The 15,449-nt window shown below is 55.9% G+C and overlaps 1 pseudogene; it reads right to left on the bottom strand.

Annotated features, from left to right (window-relative positions):
- LOC136544007 (probable LRR receptor-like protein kinase At1g51890) overlaps positions 1-15,449 on the bottom strand; it is a 174,645-nt pseudogene that overhangs the window by 10,098 nt on the left and 149,098 nt on the right.

Here is a 15,449-nt window from a genome sequence, read left to right as displayed (position 1 = left end):
GCATCGGCTACTGCGGTGGGCCAATAGAAACCCTGTCGGAATGCCTTCCCAACCAAGGTTCTTGGTGCGGCATGGTGTCCGCATGCCCCTCCGTGGATGTCGCTCAGTAGGAGTTTTCCCTGTTCGTCCGGGATACAAAGTTGCAGAATTCCGATGTGACTTCGTTTGTAGAGTTCGCCCTCTACAAGAACGAAGGATTTGGCGCGTCGCGCGAGCCGTCGGGCTTCTGTCTTGTCGGTTGGTAGTACGTCGTGGAGGAGATAGTTGATGTAAAGCGTTCTCCAGTCATTGGGAGGATCGGACTCCATTGCTGGGTCATCTTCAAGCTCCATGACCTCGGGGTCGGGAGGAACAGTTGGCGGATCGGCCTTGGGGGTCGGACTAGAAGGGCCATCCGTCGGCTTGTTCCGACCCCGCGTAGCGTACCGAGGGTTTGTGTTGGTCACTGGCGAAGACGCCTGTTGGAACTGGCTCTCGGCTGGATGCTGCTTTTGCGAGTGTGTCGGCCGCTTCGTTGAGGCGCCTGGGGATATGATTGAGTTCGAGGCCGTCGAATTTGTCCTCCAGACGTCGGACCTCTTGACAATATGCCTCCATCTTGACATCGTGGCAGCCTGACTCTTTCATGACCTGGTTGACGACCAGCTGAGAGTCGCCCCTGACGTCGAGGCGTCGGATGCCCAGTTCGATGGCGATTCGTAGGCCGTTGATGAGCGCTTCGTATTCTGCAGTATTGTTTGATGAGGGAAAATGAAGCCGAACCATGTACCTCATGTGCACCCCGAGGGGGGATACAAGGACTAGTCCTGCTCCGGCACCCTTCTTCATCAGCGATCCGTCAAAGTACATTACCCAGTACTCTTGGTCGACGGCTGCTGGTGGCATCTGGACCTCGGTCCATTCCGCGATGAAATCAGCCAGTGCCTGAGATTTGATCGCCGTTCGGGGGCACATAAGAAATGCCCTGATCCATCAGCTCGAGTGCCCACTTTGCGGTTCTTCCTGTAGCGTCATGGCTACGAACGACCTCGCCGAGGGGGAACGACGTCACTACTGTCACGGGGTGTGACTCGAAGTAGTGGCGTAGCTTCCTCTTGGTGATGAGGACGGTGTAGAGGAGTTTCTGGATCTGGGAGTAGCGGGTTTTGGAGTCGGATAACACCTCGCTGATGAAATATACAGGGCGCTGCACCTTGAAGGCGTGCCCCTCTTCTTCTCGCTCTACTATTAAGGCGGAGCTAACCACTTGGGTGGTGGCCGATATATATAGTAGGAGAGATTCTCCATCGCATGGAGGAACTAGGACCGGCGGCTTAGTTAAAAATCGTTTAACCATGTCAAGTGCTTCCTGAGCCTCGGCTGTCCACTCGAAGCGGTCAGTTTTCTTCAGGAGTCGATAAAGGGGGAGTCCTCGTTCGCCGAGGCGTGAAATGAATCGACTGAGAGCGGCAAGGCACCCGGTGATCCGCTGAACCCCCTTTATGTTTTGGATCGGGCCCATCCTCGTGATGGCTGATATCTTCTCTGGGTTGGCTTCGATGCCACGCTCGGAGACGATAAAGCCGAGCAGCATGCCCCTCGGGACCCCGAAAACACATTTTTCGGGATTGAGCTTGATGCCGTTCGCCCGGAGTTTCGCAAAGGTACGTTCAAGGTCGGCGACAAGGTGGTCAGCCCGCTTGGATTTGACTACGATGTCGTCGACATAGGCCTCAACGGTTCGCCCGATGAGATCTCCGAAGCAACTAAGCATACAGCGCTGGTACGTTGCCCCAGCGTTTTTCAAACCAAACGGCATCGAAACGTAGCAAAATGATCCGAAGGGCGTGATAAAAGATGTCGCGAGCTGGTCGGACTCTTTCATCGCGATCTGATGGTAGCCTGAGTATGCGTCCAGGAAACAGAGGGTTTCGCACCCCGAGGTGGAATCGACTATTTGGTCTATTCGTGGTAAAGGAAATGGATCCTTTGGACACGCTTTGTTGAGGCCAGTATAATCAACACACATTCTCCATTTCCCGCTCTTTTTCCGAAACAAGAACAGGATTTGCTAACCACTCTGGGTGGTATACTTCCTTAATGAATCCTGCGGCCAGTAGTTTGGCTATCTCCTCGCCGATGGCCCTGCGTTTCTCCTCGTCGAAGCGGCGCAGGCGTTGTTTCACCGGCTTGGAGCCCGGGAGGATTTGGAGAGTATGCTCGGCGACCTCCCTCGGGATGCCCGGCATATCCGAGGGTTTCCACGCAAAGATGTCCTTGTTGGCGCGGAGGAAGTCGACGAGCGCGCTTTCCTATGCGGAGGAGAGCGCGGTCCCGATTCGGACTTTTTTGCCCTCGGAGCTACTGGGATCCAAAAGCACGTCCCTGGAGCCCTCTGCCGATTCGAACGATCCGGACGACTTCTTTGCGTCGGGTGTCCCTTCAATGACCTCCTCCCTGAGGGTGGCGAGCTCTTCGGATGCGATGACCGCGGATGCGTGTCCGCAGCATTCGACCTCGCACTCGTAAGCACGCTGGAAGGAGGTGCCGATGGTGATGACCCCACGGGGGCCCGGCATCTTCAGCTTCAGGTATGTGTAATTGGGTACGGCCATGAACTTCGCGTAACATGGTCGCCCCAGAATGGCGTGGAAAGTCCCCGGGAATCCCACTACATCGAAGGTGAGGGTCTCAGTCCGGTAATTGGATCGATCCCCAAAAGTGACGGGCAGGTCAATCTGCCCTAGTGGCACAGCTTGCCTTCCTGGCACGACGCCATGGAAAGGTGCTCGGACGGGGCGGAGGCGCGTTCGGTCGACGCCCATCTCGTCGAGCGTCTTGGCGTACATGATGTTGAGGCCGCTGCCCCCATCCATCAGTACCTTGGTGAGCCGCTTTGGACCGACGATCGGGTCGACGACAAGCGGATACCTTCCCGGGTGTGGGATGGCATCCGGATGATCGGTCCGGTCGAAGGTTATGGCGGATTCCGACCACCGGAGATATGCTGGCATAGCCGGTCCTGCGGTATAGACCTCTCGACGTGCGACCTTCTGGCGGCGCCTGGAGTCGTAGGCCGTTGATCCTCCGAAGATCATGAGGGCACTGGTCGGTGTTGGGAAGGTGTCGTCCTTCTCCTCCGTGTCGTTAGTGGTGGGAACAGGCTCCTTCCCCTGCTCCTCCTTGTTCAGACCCCCGGCCAAGTATTTGCGCATAAGGCCGCATTCCTTGTATAGGTGCTTGGCCGGGAAGGCGTGATTTGGGCATGGCCCCTCGAGCATTTTCTCGAAGTGGTTCGGGGTGCCCTCCGCGGGCTTCCGGCCACCTTTGCGGTCGGCAGCGGCCGCGAGTGAGCTGTCGCGCCGTTGCTTCTTATTTTTCCCTTTGGCGGGACGGTTGGAGGCGCCTTCGCTAGCGTCCTCGTCCCGCCTTGTCTTTCCGTCGGAGCGATCAAAGATGGCTCCGACCGCCTCCTCTCCAGAGGCGTGACTGGTGGCGATGTCCAGAAGTTCCTTGGTAGTTCGCGGGCCCCTGCGTCCCAGCTTGTGGACCAGGGATTCGCAGGTCGTTCCGGACAGAAAGGCTCCTATCACGTCGGCGTCGGCGACGTTCGGGAGCTCGTTGCACTGTCGGGAGAAGCGCCGGATGTACCCGCGGAGGGTTTCATCGGCCTTCTGACGGCAGTTCTTGAGGTCCCATGGGTTTCCAGGGCGTTTGTACGTGCCCTGGAAATTACCCACGAAGATCTCAGTCAGATCCGCCCAACTCTGAATAGCATCGGACGGTAGGTGCTCCAGCCATGCTCGTGCCGAGTCGGCCAAGAACAGCGGGAGATTGCGAATAATGAAGTTATCATCACTCGCACCACCGGCCTGACATGCAAGCCGATAGTCTTCGAGCCAAAGCCCGGGATTTGTCTCGCCAGAATATTTGGGAATGTTCGTAGGCGGTCGATACCTTAGAGGGAACGCAGCGTTGAGGATGTGCCGACCAAAGGCCTGAGGGCCTGGCAGGACGGGGCTAGGGCTTCGGTCCTCGTTGCTGTCGTAGCGCCCGCCACGTCGGGGATGATAGCCGCGGCAGCGCTGCTTCTCCCTCGTCGCCGTGGGCACGCCTCCGGGCGTCGATGATGTTGCGTACGTCGCGGCCACGGCCGAGGCGCTGATGTACAGGGACGACGGAGGGCTGCCCGCCGGCTGGCGGTGTTTGGTGTACGGATGCAGTCCTTGGTGGGACGCACTGAGGGTGCGCGCTGGCTGGTGTCCGGTTCGCGTCGTCGAGACAACGAACTTTCCGCCTGCTGCGCGGCTGCACGCTCGAGCAACGTGCGAATCTCCCGATAAGCGCGTCGATCCTCGGACGTCGCGGCCTCCGGGAGGCCATGCAGCAAGGCGGTTGCTGCGGCGATGTTCTGGCTGGCTCGAGTGAAGTGAGGAAAGGCCCCATCGTCGGTGAGGATCCTTTGATGTACGGTGCGGGCTGTGGCGCGCGCGCGCCCCCCGTCTTTGCGGCGTTCAATCTCGCGATTGATGTCCGCGTATTCCCGTGCGAGCCCTTGCCCGGCCTCATTGATCTCTTGCTGACGAGCCCTTAGCTGCTCCATCCTCAGGTGAGATGGGGCTGTCCCATCCTCCCCGGATCTGCCGTCAGGATTGTTTGTAGGGGTGGCCTCTTCCCTGGAGGCGCTTTCGACGTGACCCTCGGGGGTCTGCGTCATGTAGCATTCCCGGGAAGGGTGGTGGCTCCCCCTACTGGAATCTGAGCTGGAGAGCGATACAGGCTCCTCGTTGAGGAGCTCGTAGAGGGTCTCCGTATCCCGCTCAATCGCCCCCACGAACTCGATGTCCGTGGGTGGTTGAACCACACGTAGCGCCAGAAGGCGGCCAGCGGTCGCCGCAACGTTGCGGAGACCGAACGGAAACGCTGTCGGGGCGCTCCATCCGGACCCTTCCGAACACATGGTGGTGTTGTGAGAGGTCTCCTTGGGTGACGAGATTCCCCGGGAGTTGCCCGGTGGGCCCTTAAGCCTGAGACTGGCTGAAGTTGATCGAAGGGGGAGATGGGGCGGCTGAGTGAGTCAGCGCCAGCTCTCCTCCTAGTGTGATGATGAAATCCAGGTCGCCGAAACGCACGTGTGCGCCCGGGGCCCAGGTGATTGCGTGGGTGGCCATCCGAGACCTGATTTGGAACGCGCAGAGCCCCTACCTGGCGCGCCAACTGTCGGTGTTTCGTACAAGCACCGGCAAGTAAATTTATAGTAATGCGCGTTAGGCTCGGATGGTGCGCTAAAGGACACAGAATTTATACTGGTTCGGGCGGAACGTCCCTACGTCCAGTTTGTTGCTGCTTGTGTTATTAGCACCGTAAACAATCTGTAGTAAGGGATACAAACTGCCGAGAGAGGGACTGGTCCCAAGTCTCTGATCGAAGGATTGAAAGGTGGTCAAGAGCTTCGTAGCTGCTTGAATGTGTGTGAATGTGTTCTATTGTTCGGTCCTATTTTTTCCGTCCTATTGTCCTCCTCCTCCTTGATGAAGGATGCGCATCCCCTTTTATAGATGAAGGGGCTAGCTTTACAAGGGTGAGGGCTCCAGGATACATACTCTACCTAGCCTTGTGGCTCATGTCTACCTGGTCAGGTTCCCCATTCTGATGAGTGCGAAGGAAGATAAGTGCTTACGATGTTGTCAATATCTCTGTGGGATGTCAGATCAGTCACAGCATGCTGCCCCCAGGGTATGGGCTGTAGTACAGTGGTTTTGACTTAGGGGCCTCCCCCCAGCCTTGCTCCACACGCCTTCTGGTTCCCATGATTCCTGTTGGGAGAATTCGGGGTCGGGGTCCGGTGTAGCGCCGTGGCCAAGGCTCTCTGACTTGGAGGACCTGAGGGGTCAGGAAGAGGGCCCCCCCCGCTCCCTCGGGTCCACAGCGCGGTGACGGAGTATCCATCGTTCGTGGAGATAGCAAATCCGTTCTTGGAGTGTAGCGGTTGTCGTATATCTTCGTTGGGTTCCGTGTCCCAGAGCTGAAGGCGGCGCCTACAACTCTACAGAGTGAGGTGCACGCACCTGTAATACCTTTTGGGCTCTGCGGCGCCCGGAAGGGTCTAAAGCATCAGTCCTGTCGTTCCCTGGCAGTTCTTTTCCTGTCAGGGCGCAGGGTATGGTCGTTGGAGCCATGGTTGACCCGAACGTCTTGTCTCGTCCTGTACCCATCGTTATGAGGGATAGATATCGATCAGGGCGAGGCTTGTTCTGGGCCGTCGGGTGAGACGGAGGCCAGTCCCTATCTCTTGGGCGAGACTAACCCTATCCCTCCGGGATCGGGCGAGGCGGAATCTATCCCTTAGCCTTCGGGCGAGACCGAGCCCGCCCTATAGGCGTCGGGCGAGACGGAGATTAGCCTTGAGCCTTTGGGGCGAGGCAGGGTTATCCCACAAAGGCGTCGGGTGAGGCTGACCCCACCCCTCCGGGATCGGGCGAGACGGAACTCATCCCTCAGCCCTCGGGCGAGACCGAGCCCGTCCTCAAGGCGTCGGGCGAGACGGAGTTTATCCCTCGGCCCTCGGGCGAGACCGAGCCCGTCCCAAAGGTGTCGGGCAAGGCGGAACCGAACTCCTGTCATTCGAACAAGGGATGATATGGCGCCCTTATGCGTCCAGAAGTTTTTTACATTTGGTGGTTATCGGTTCCATCCCCTGGGGTACCCTGGTATTAGGTCCCCGACACATACTACTTCTCAGTGGAATACAAGCAACAAGAACAAGGAATGAAAGTATAAAAGTACTACCAAAATGTTATAGCATACATAGGGAGAGAGACATACTCTGGGTCCATGTAACCAGTCGTGCTAGCTGCCGTGGCTGAAATGTGAGTATGGCCATCGCTAATATATGTTTTGCTAAGTCCCAAGTCTGCTATTTTAGCTTGCAGATTCTGACCCAACAGTATATTGCTGCTCTTCACATCCCGGTGAATTATTGGCGGGCTGCATCCTTTGTGCAGATAATCCAGACCTACAACAGGAATAATGCCAGGAGATGAAAATGGAAAAGAGGAACAAATGGCAGATTTGCTTAAAAGAAATGAGTTGGCTATATGTGTAATTCATTGGAGCATACCTTGTGCAGCTTCGAGCACTATCCGTACACGTGTTCCCTAGTTCAAGGTTTCAGCAGCAGCATTTTTACCTTCATTGTATTAACAGAGCACAAATGTGTTAACAACTTCATATGTCAAGTTCAGAAGATACTACATGTCAGTATTAGGGATACCCGAAGAAGAGATCTGAGGACCGCGGACGACAACTCGCCTAGATAATCAAGGACGCATTTCAGTCTCGACCGACCTCGAAGGGACGGTTTCCGGCTCGCCAGACCCCTCGAGCACAGCCCCGTGTCGCCTGACCCCGAGGGTGCGGGAGCCGTCTCACCTGACCCTGAGGGCACGGGCTCCATCTCACCCGACCCCTCAAGCGCGGGGTCTATACCACCCCCAACCACTACGGGTCCAAGCGTGTAGGACTGGGTAAAGCCTCTAATACCAAAAGGGGCGCAGGCATGCCTTGACGTGACCCATGGCCACAACAGGCCACCCCGGGGGTTCGCATCACCAACAGTGACGGGTGCGTGGGCGCTGTGCTGCCTAATCCCCGTACGGCTGCTGACAGGCACATTGGTTCACCACGCTGTCCACCGGGACGGGATGGAATGCCACGACCAGCTGATGACATCGAGGCATGGCACCAGTGGTGAACAGGAGCCCGGCGTGGAGCTGTCCCCCTCACCATCTACAGCATCGCCGAGACTCGCATGAAGGAGAAGAAGGACGCGGTGGTCCCAGAGGGCTTCTTCTCCTGGATTTTCTCCCTCTTTCTCTGTCTCCCTCTTCCCTTTTTTCTGATGTAACCTGCATCTTCCTCTTCTTCTATAAAAGGGGGGAACACAACGCAACACGCGAGGGAGATAGGCACGAGCACACGGCTGAGCAGCTGAACAAACTCTCAGCACTTCTCAATCCTTCCACCAAGAGACCTGGGATCCGCTCCCTCTCTCGCCCATCTGTAACCCCTACTACAGATAGTGTCGGTAACACGAGCAGCAGCAGACTGGACGTTGGAATGTTCTGCCCGAACTAGTATAATCCTTGTGTCATCCGAGCACATCATCCGGGCCAGACACGTAAACTAGAAATTTACTAGCCGGTGATCCAAAACACCAACAGTTAATGCGCCAGGTAGGGGTTTTTTGTGCGTGTCGACGTCCACATCTGGCCTCGGATGGCTAGTCACGGCGTCAAGTGGGTCCCGGGCGCGCACGTGCGTTTCAGGAGCCTGGACTTCATCGTCACGACGGAGGGAGAGTTGGCATAGGCTCCCACCGCCGTCCAGCCTCTCCACTCCGTTGACCTCGACGCCATCGTCGAGACGCTTGAGGAGCTGCAGCTGCACGCGCCGGAGGCCCTTGTCCCTAGGAGCGACTGGCTCCTCGGCTTTGACTACAGGAGGCTAGAACATCAACTCGACGCCTTCCTAGGACCCTGACCATCTAGAGAGGACCTGCGTTGCCTTACTTTCTCCTTCGCCAACGTCATGATGTAACTCGCTGGAGGGGAACCGCTCTCCTCGGAACACCTCACCTGGGGCGTCCCGATAGCGTTCCCGTTCGGTCTGCGCAATGCTGCAGGGACCGTTGGCCACCTCGTGGTGCAGTGCATGCACCCATCCCCTACGAACGATGAGTTTGTAGGGATGACCGAATATGTCGTGGAATCTTTCCACGACCTTCTCACGGGAGATTCAAAGTCGCTCTCTGACTCTGACTCCAGCAAGGGGAGCCATCACCCTCACGAGAATGTTTTATGGCAAGTACCCCTAAGGGACACGTCGAAATCTTCCACAAGGGAGGGGCTACCCCACCAAACGACCTTGATGATGGGGTCAAGGAAGATGCAGGGGCCCTTCCTCGCATACAGGTGGAACAGCTAAGGGCACGACACCAGGAGCTCAAGGATGCACGACTCCAACTCGAGCAAGAGCGCGTAGAGCTCGAGTGAGAGATCGAGCTCTGCGGAGACGGTGGGTGTGCTCGCGCCATGGCCCACGATGTGAATCGGAGAATCATCGAAGACGATGAAGCCCTCCCACACTTCACCCGACGAGCCAGAACATCGCTGCCGCGGCAGCCTTGCTCCGAGGGCTCCCAGAGCCCACGAGACCCAAGGATCATCGAACCCATCGTGAGATCCGTACGCTGCTCAAGCGCGCGGCGGTGCAGCAGGCAGAGAGCTCGCTATCTCAGCAACGCGAGCTCGACGCCAGTCTGCGCGCGCCCTCAGGATGACATGTCAGGGATGTGTCTATCCACCAGGCGCTGCTCGCGTGGCGGGATGCACGCCGTGACCCAGTGCATGAGTGTCTCGGCCTCCACCGTGACACATGTAACACCTTGGATGCCCATAGGCGTGGATGAAGCGATGAAAGAGAGGAAGCCGGCCATGGTTACCACCCTCATCGTGGTGAACGATACGACAACGGTGAGGACCAGAGCTCGAGGCCCGACCTGCCAAGACCTTAGGCCTTTGGCCAACACATCCTCAACGCCGCCTTCCCACCGCGATACCGAAATACTCTGGGGAAACAAACTCCGGACTGTGGCTCGAGGATTACCAACTTGCTTGCCAAGCCAGTGGAGTGGATAGTGATAGTTTCATTATCCACAACCTCCCATTGTTTCTGGCCGATTCGGCGCGAACGTCGTTGGAGCACCTTCCACCTAACCGGATTCAAAGTTGGGCGGACCTAAAGGATATTTTCCTAGGAAACTTCTAGGGCACCTACACACGTCTTGGGAACCCATGGGATCTCAAAAACTGCCGATAGAAGTCTGGGGAAACTCTTCGTAAGTACTTCCGGTGCTTCTCCCGACAGTGCAATGAGCTGCCCGACGTCGTCGACACCGACGTTATAGGAGCCATGAAGAATGGTGTGTAGCTGGTGGCTTGGCTAGGGGTCATCCTCAGGCTTTGGAGCATCGTGGGAAGCTCAGCGACCCATCGTCCACCAAACTTGTTCAACCGGTTGAAGATCCTAGGCTTGAAGCCCTGTAGGACCATGCCGTTTGCACGCTTGACCTACCCATTCATGCAGGGGTGCGCTACGACAGCCCAATCAACGTAGATGTGGTATTCATCATAGAATCGGAGGAACTTCTTTCTGGTGAACTGCGTGCTGTTGTCCATGATGATGGAGTTCGGGACTCCAAAGTGATGGACGATGTCAAGGAAGAATAGCATGGCTTGCTCGGACTTGATCATGGAGATCGGTCGAGCCTCTATCCACTTTGTAAACTTGTCTATGGTGACAAGCAAGTGGGTGTAGCCCTCGGGCACCCTTTTGAGAGGTCCAACTAGATCGAGCCCCTAGACCATGAACGGCCATGTGATAGGGATCGTCTAGAGTGCTTAGGCCGGTAGGTGAGTCTACCGAGCATAGTACTGACACCCTTTGCAGGTGCGCACCACCTGCTCAGCATCGGCTACTGCGGTTAGCCAGTAGAAGCCTTGTCGGAACATGTTTCTGACTAGGGTTCTAGGTGCAGCATAGTGACCATAGACCCCACCATGGATATCGCTCAGCAAACGCTTCCCCTGTTCGATGGGGATGCAACGCTGCAGGACCCCGGTGTGGCTTCACTTGTAGAGTTCACCCTCAACAAGGACAAAGGACTTGGCGTGACGCGTGAGCCGTCGAGCCTCTATCTTGTCCGTCGACAACGCCTCATGGAAGAGGTAGTTGAGGTAGAGCATCCTCTAGTCGACCAGAGGGTCGAGCTCTATCACTGGGTCCTCTTCGAGCTCCATGACTTTAGGGTCGGATGGAGCTGATGGTTGGTCAGCCCCTGAGCCCTGGGTGGGTGGCCCATCACTGGCTTGTTCCAACCCCTCATAGCGAACTGAGGGCTTGTGCAGATCGCTGGCGAAGACGGCCGTTGGCACCGGCTCTCGACCGGACGCCGCTTTTGCCCGCGCGTCAACCGCCTCATTGAGATGCCTCGGAATGTGGTTGAGCTAGAGGCCATCGAACTTGTCCTTCAACTAGCAGACTTCTCGATAATATGCAGTCATCTTAGCATTGTGGTAGCTTGACTCCTTCATGACTTGGTCGATGACCAGCTGGGAGTCACCCCCGGACATCGAGGTGTTGGATACCTTACTCGATGGCGATGTGTGGGCCGTTGATGAGCACCTCATATTTGGCCACATTATTGGAGGAGGGGAAATGGATGCAAACCATGTACCTCATGTGTACCCCGAGGGGCATAATGAAAACCAGCCCCGTGTCGACGCCTTTCTTCATAAGTGATCCATCGAAGTACATCATCCAATACTCATGGTCGACGATCGCCGATGGCATTTGGACCTCGGTCCACTCTGCAATGAAATCAGTCAACACTTGGGACTTGATGGCCGTCCAGGAGGCATACACAATGCCCTAACCCATCAACTAGAGTGCCCACTTCATGATTCTTCCTGTGGCATCCTAGTTTTGGACGACCTCACCAAGGGGGAAGGACATCACGACCGTCACCGAATGTGACTCAAAGTAGTGGCATAGCTTCCTCTTGGCGATGAGGATGGTGTCTAGGAGCTTCTGGATTTGGGGGTAGCAGGTCTTAGAATTAGATAGGACCTCACCAATGAAGTACACAGGGCGCTATACTCTGAGGGTGTGCCGCTCTTCTTCTCGCTCCACTACTAGGGCGGTGCTGACCACTTGTATGGTGGCCACAATATAGAGCAGAAGGGGTTCTCCATCGATCAGAGGAACTAGGATCGGGGCCTTTGTCAGAAGCTGCTTGACCGTGTCAAGTGCCTCTTGGGCCTTGGACGTCCATTCGAAGCGGTCGGCCTTCTTCAGAAGTCGATAGAGGGGGAGACCTTGTTCGCCGAGGCGCGAGATGAAGCGGTTAAGCACGGCGAGGCACCCTATAACTCATTGTACCCCCTTCATGTTTTGAATCAGGCCCATCCTTGTGATGGCTGAGATCTTCTTTGGGTTGGCTTCAATGCCATACTCGGAGATGATGAAACCAAGCAGCATGCCCCTTGGGACCCCAAAAACGCACTTCTCAGGGTTGAGCTTAATGTCATTTGCTTGGAGTTTTGCGAAGGTCTACTCAAGGTTAGATACAAGCTGGTCAGCCCATTTGGACTTAACCATGATGTCATCCACGTAGGCCTCAATGGTTCACCCGATGAAGTCCCCAAAACACTTGAGCATACAATGCTGGTACATAGCCCTAGCATTCTTCAGATCGAACAACATTGTGACATAGTGGAACGATCCAAAGGGGGTGATGAAAGATGTCATGAGTTGGTCGGACTCTTTCATCATGATTTGATAATACCCAAAGTACACATCAAGGAAGCAAAGGGTTCTGCACCCTGAGGTAGAGTCGACTATTTGGTCTATGCGCGGCAAAGGAAATGGATCCTTTGGGCATGCTTTGTTGAGACCCATGTAGTCAACACACATCCTCCATTTCCCACTCTTCTTTCATACAAGAACAAGATTGGCTAACCACTTAGGGTGGTGCTCTTCCTTGATGAACCTGGCTGCCGAAAGCCTCATGATCTCCTTGCTGATGGCCCTGCATTTCCCCTCATCAAAATGACGCAGGTGTTGCTTCACCGGCTTGGAGCCTGGCTAGATCTTCAAGGCATGCTCAGTGACTTCCCTCGGAATGCCCGGCATGTCTGAGGGTTTCCATGCAAAGATGTCTCTAATAGCGCGGAGGAAGCCAACGAGCGCACTTTCCTATTTGGAGGGAAGTGTGGTGCCAATGCGCACCACTTTGCCCTCAGGGCTGCTGGGGTCTATGAGGACCTCCTTGGCTCCCTCCACTGGCTCAAGCTCCTTTGTGATGGCCGTGAGCTCTTTGGAGGCAACGATTGCCATGGCATGATCGCAGCACTCGACCTCGCACTCATAGGCACGTTGGAAGAAGGTGCCGATGGTGATGACCCCACCTGGGCCCATCATCTTTAGCTTTAGGTAGGTGTAGTTGGGGATGGCCATGAACTTCACGTAGCATGGTCATCCTAGGATGGTGTGGTAGGTTCCGTGGAACCCAACCACTTCGAAGGTGAGGGTCTCCGTCCTATAGTTGGATGGACCCCAAAGGTGATGGGTAGATCAATCTGCCCAAGTGGCATGGCCTACTTTCCAGGCATGATGCTATGGAAAGGTGCTCTAGTCAATCGGATGCGTGCTCGGTCGATGCCCATAGCATCAAGCATCTCAGCGTACATGATGTTGAGGCCATTGCCTCCATCTATTAGTACCTTGGTGAGCTGCTTTGTGCCGATGATTGGGTCGACCATGAGTGGGTATCTCACCGGTTGTGGGACACTCTCCGGGTGGTCAGTCTGATCGAAGGTTATGGTGGACTCTAACCATCGAAGGAAGGTAGGCGCAGCTAGCTCGGCCATGTAGACCTCGAGGCGCGCGAGCTTTTGACGACGCTTGGAGTCATAAGATGCTAGTCCTCGGAAGATCATGAGGCAGCCATCTAGCATTGGAAAGCCGCCGTCCTTCCCCTTGGCATCGTCTGTGGTTGGGTCGAGGTCCTTCTCGTGCTCCCTTTTGTTGGAGCCTTCAGACAAGAACCGCTTCATAAGGCCACAGTCCTTATACAGATGCTTGATAGGGAAGGCATGGTTCAGGCATGGCTCCTCAAGTAGCCTCTCAAAGTGGTTCGGGGTGCCCTCCACAGGCTTCTGACCCCCCTATGGCCAGTGATGGCCACGAGCGAGCCCTCGCGTCGTTGCTTGTTCTTCTTCTTGATGGGATGGTTGGAGGCACCTTCATCAGTGTCCTCATCCCACTTTGCCTTGCCTTTAAGGCGATCAAAGATCGCTCTGACCGCCTCCTCACTTGAGGCATGGCTAGTGGTGATGTTGAGGAGCTACTTAGTGGGTTGTAGGCCCTTATGTCCTAGCTTGTGGACCAGGGATTCGTAGGCGGTCCTAGATTGGAAAGCTCCTATAATGTCGGCGTTGGCAACGTTAGGCAGCTCATTGCACTACTGGGAGAAGTGTTAGATGTACCCATGGAGGGTTTCTCTGGTCTTCTATCGGCAGTTCTTGAGATCCCATGGGTTCCTAGAGCGCTTGTACATGCCCTGGAAGTTCCCCATGAAGATCTCTTTTAGGTCTGCCCAACTTTGGACTCTATTGGGCGGAAGGTGTTCCAACCATGTTCACGTCGAGTCAGCCAGGAACAATGGAAGGTTGAGTATAATGAAATCATCATTATCTGCTCCACCGGCTTGGCAGACAAGCCGATAATCCTTGAGCCACAGTCCGGGGTTCATTTCCCTGGAGTATTTTGAGATGTTGGTTGGTGGTTGGTACCTCAGCGGGAAGGCGGTGTTGAGGATGTGTCAGCCAAAGGCCTAAGGCCCCGATAGGCTAGGGCTCGGGCTTTGGTCCTCGCTGCTCTCATAGCATCCGCCACAATGAGGGTGATAGCCATAGCTAGCTCCCTTTCTTAGATCATCGCGGGTATGTCTGTGGGCATTGATGGTGTCGCATGGGTCACAGTTGCGGCCGAGACGCTCATGCACCGGGACCATAGTGCACTGCCTACCGCCTTGTGGCGCCTGGTGGACTGACACGTCCTTGTTGGGTTGCCCTGAGGGCATGCGCTGGCTGGCGTCGAGCTCACATCATTAAGACAATGAGCTTTTGGCTTGCTACACTGCTGCACGCTCGAGTAGCATGCGAATCTCATGATGGGCCTGTTGATCCTCGGGCATTGCAGGCCTTGAAAGCCCCTAGAGCAAGGCCACCGCAGTAGCGATGTTTTGGCTCACCCGGGCGAAGTGTGGGAGGGCTTCATCATCCGCGATGATCCTCCGGTTCACGTCATGGGCCATAGCACGCGCGCCCATCATCTCCGTGGCACTTGATCTCCCAATCGATCTCCGCATGTTCCTGCTCGAGCTGGAGTTATGCTTCCTTGAGCTCTAGGTGCTAGGGCTTTAGTTGCTTCACCCGCAGGTGGGGTGGGGCCCCTGTCTCCCCCTCGACCTCATCGTTGAGGTCATTCATCGGGGTTGGCTCCTCTTTGTGGATGCTTTTGACATGTTCCTCAGGGGTACCTACCATGAAACACTCATGAGAGGGGTGATGACTCCCCCTACTAGAGTCAGAGCCAGAGGGCGACTCCGATTCTCCCACGAGGAGCTCATGGAAAGACTCAACGACATATTCGATCATCCCCATGAACCCATTATTCATGGGGGATGAAGGCGTGCATTGCGCCACAGGGTCGCCATCGGTCTCTGTGGCATTGTGGAGACCAAACGGGAGCACTGTTGGGGCACTCCGAATGAGGTATTCTAGAGAGAGTGGCTCCCCTCTGGCAAGCTGCGCTATGACGTTGGTGAATGAGAAGGTGAGGTGACG

The sequence above is a fragment of the Miscanthus floridulus genome, chromosome 3 (assembly GCF_019320115.1).
Source record: "Miscanthus floridulus cultivar M001 chromosome 3, ASM1932011v1, whole genome shotgun sequence".
NCBI lineage: Eukaryota > Viridiplantae > Streptophyta > Magnoliopsida > Poales > Poaceae > Miscanthus > Miscanthus floridulus.
This window is presented reverse-complemented; position numbering and strand designations above follow the sequence as displayed.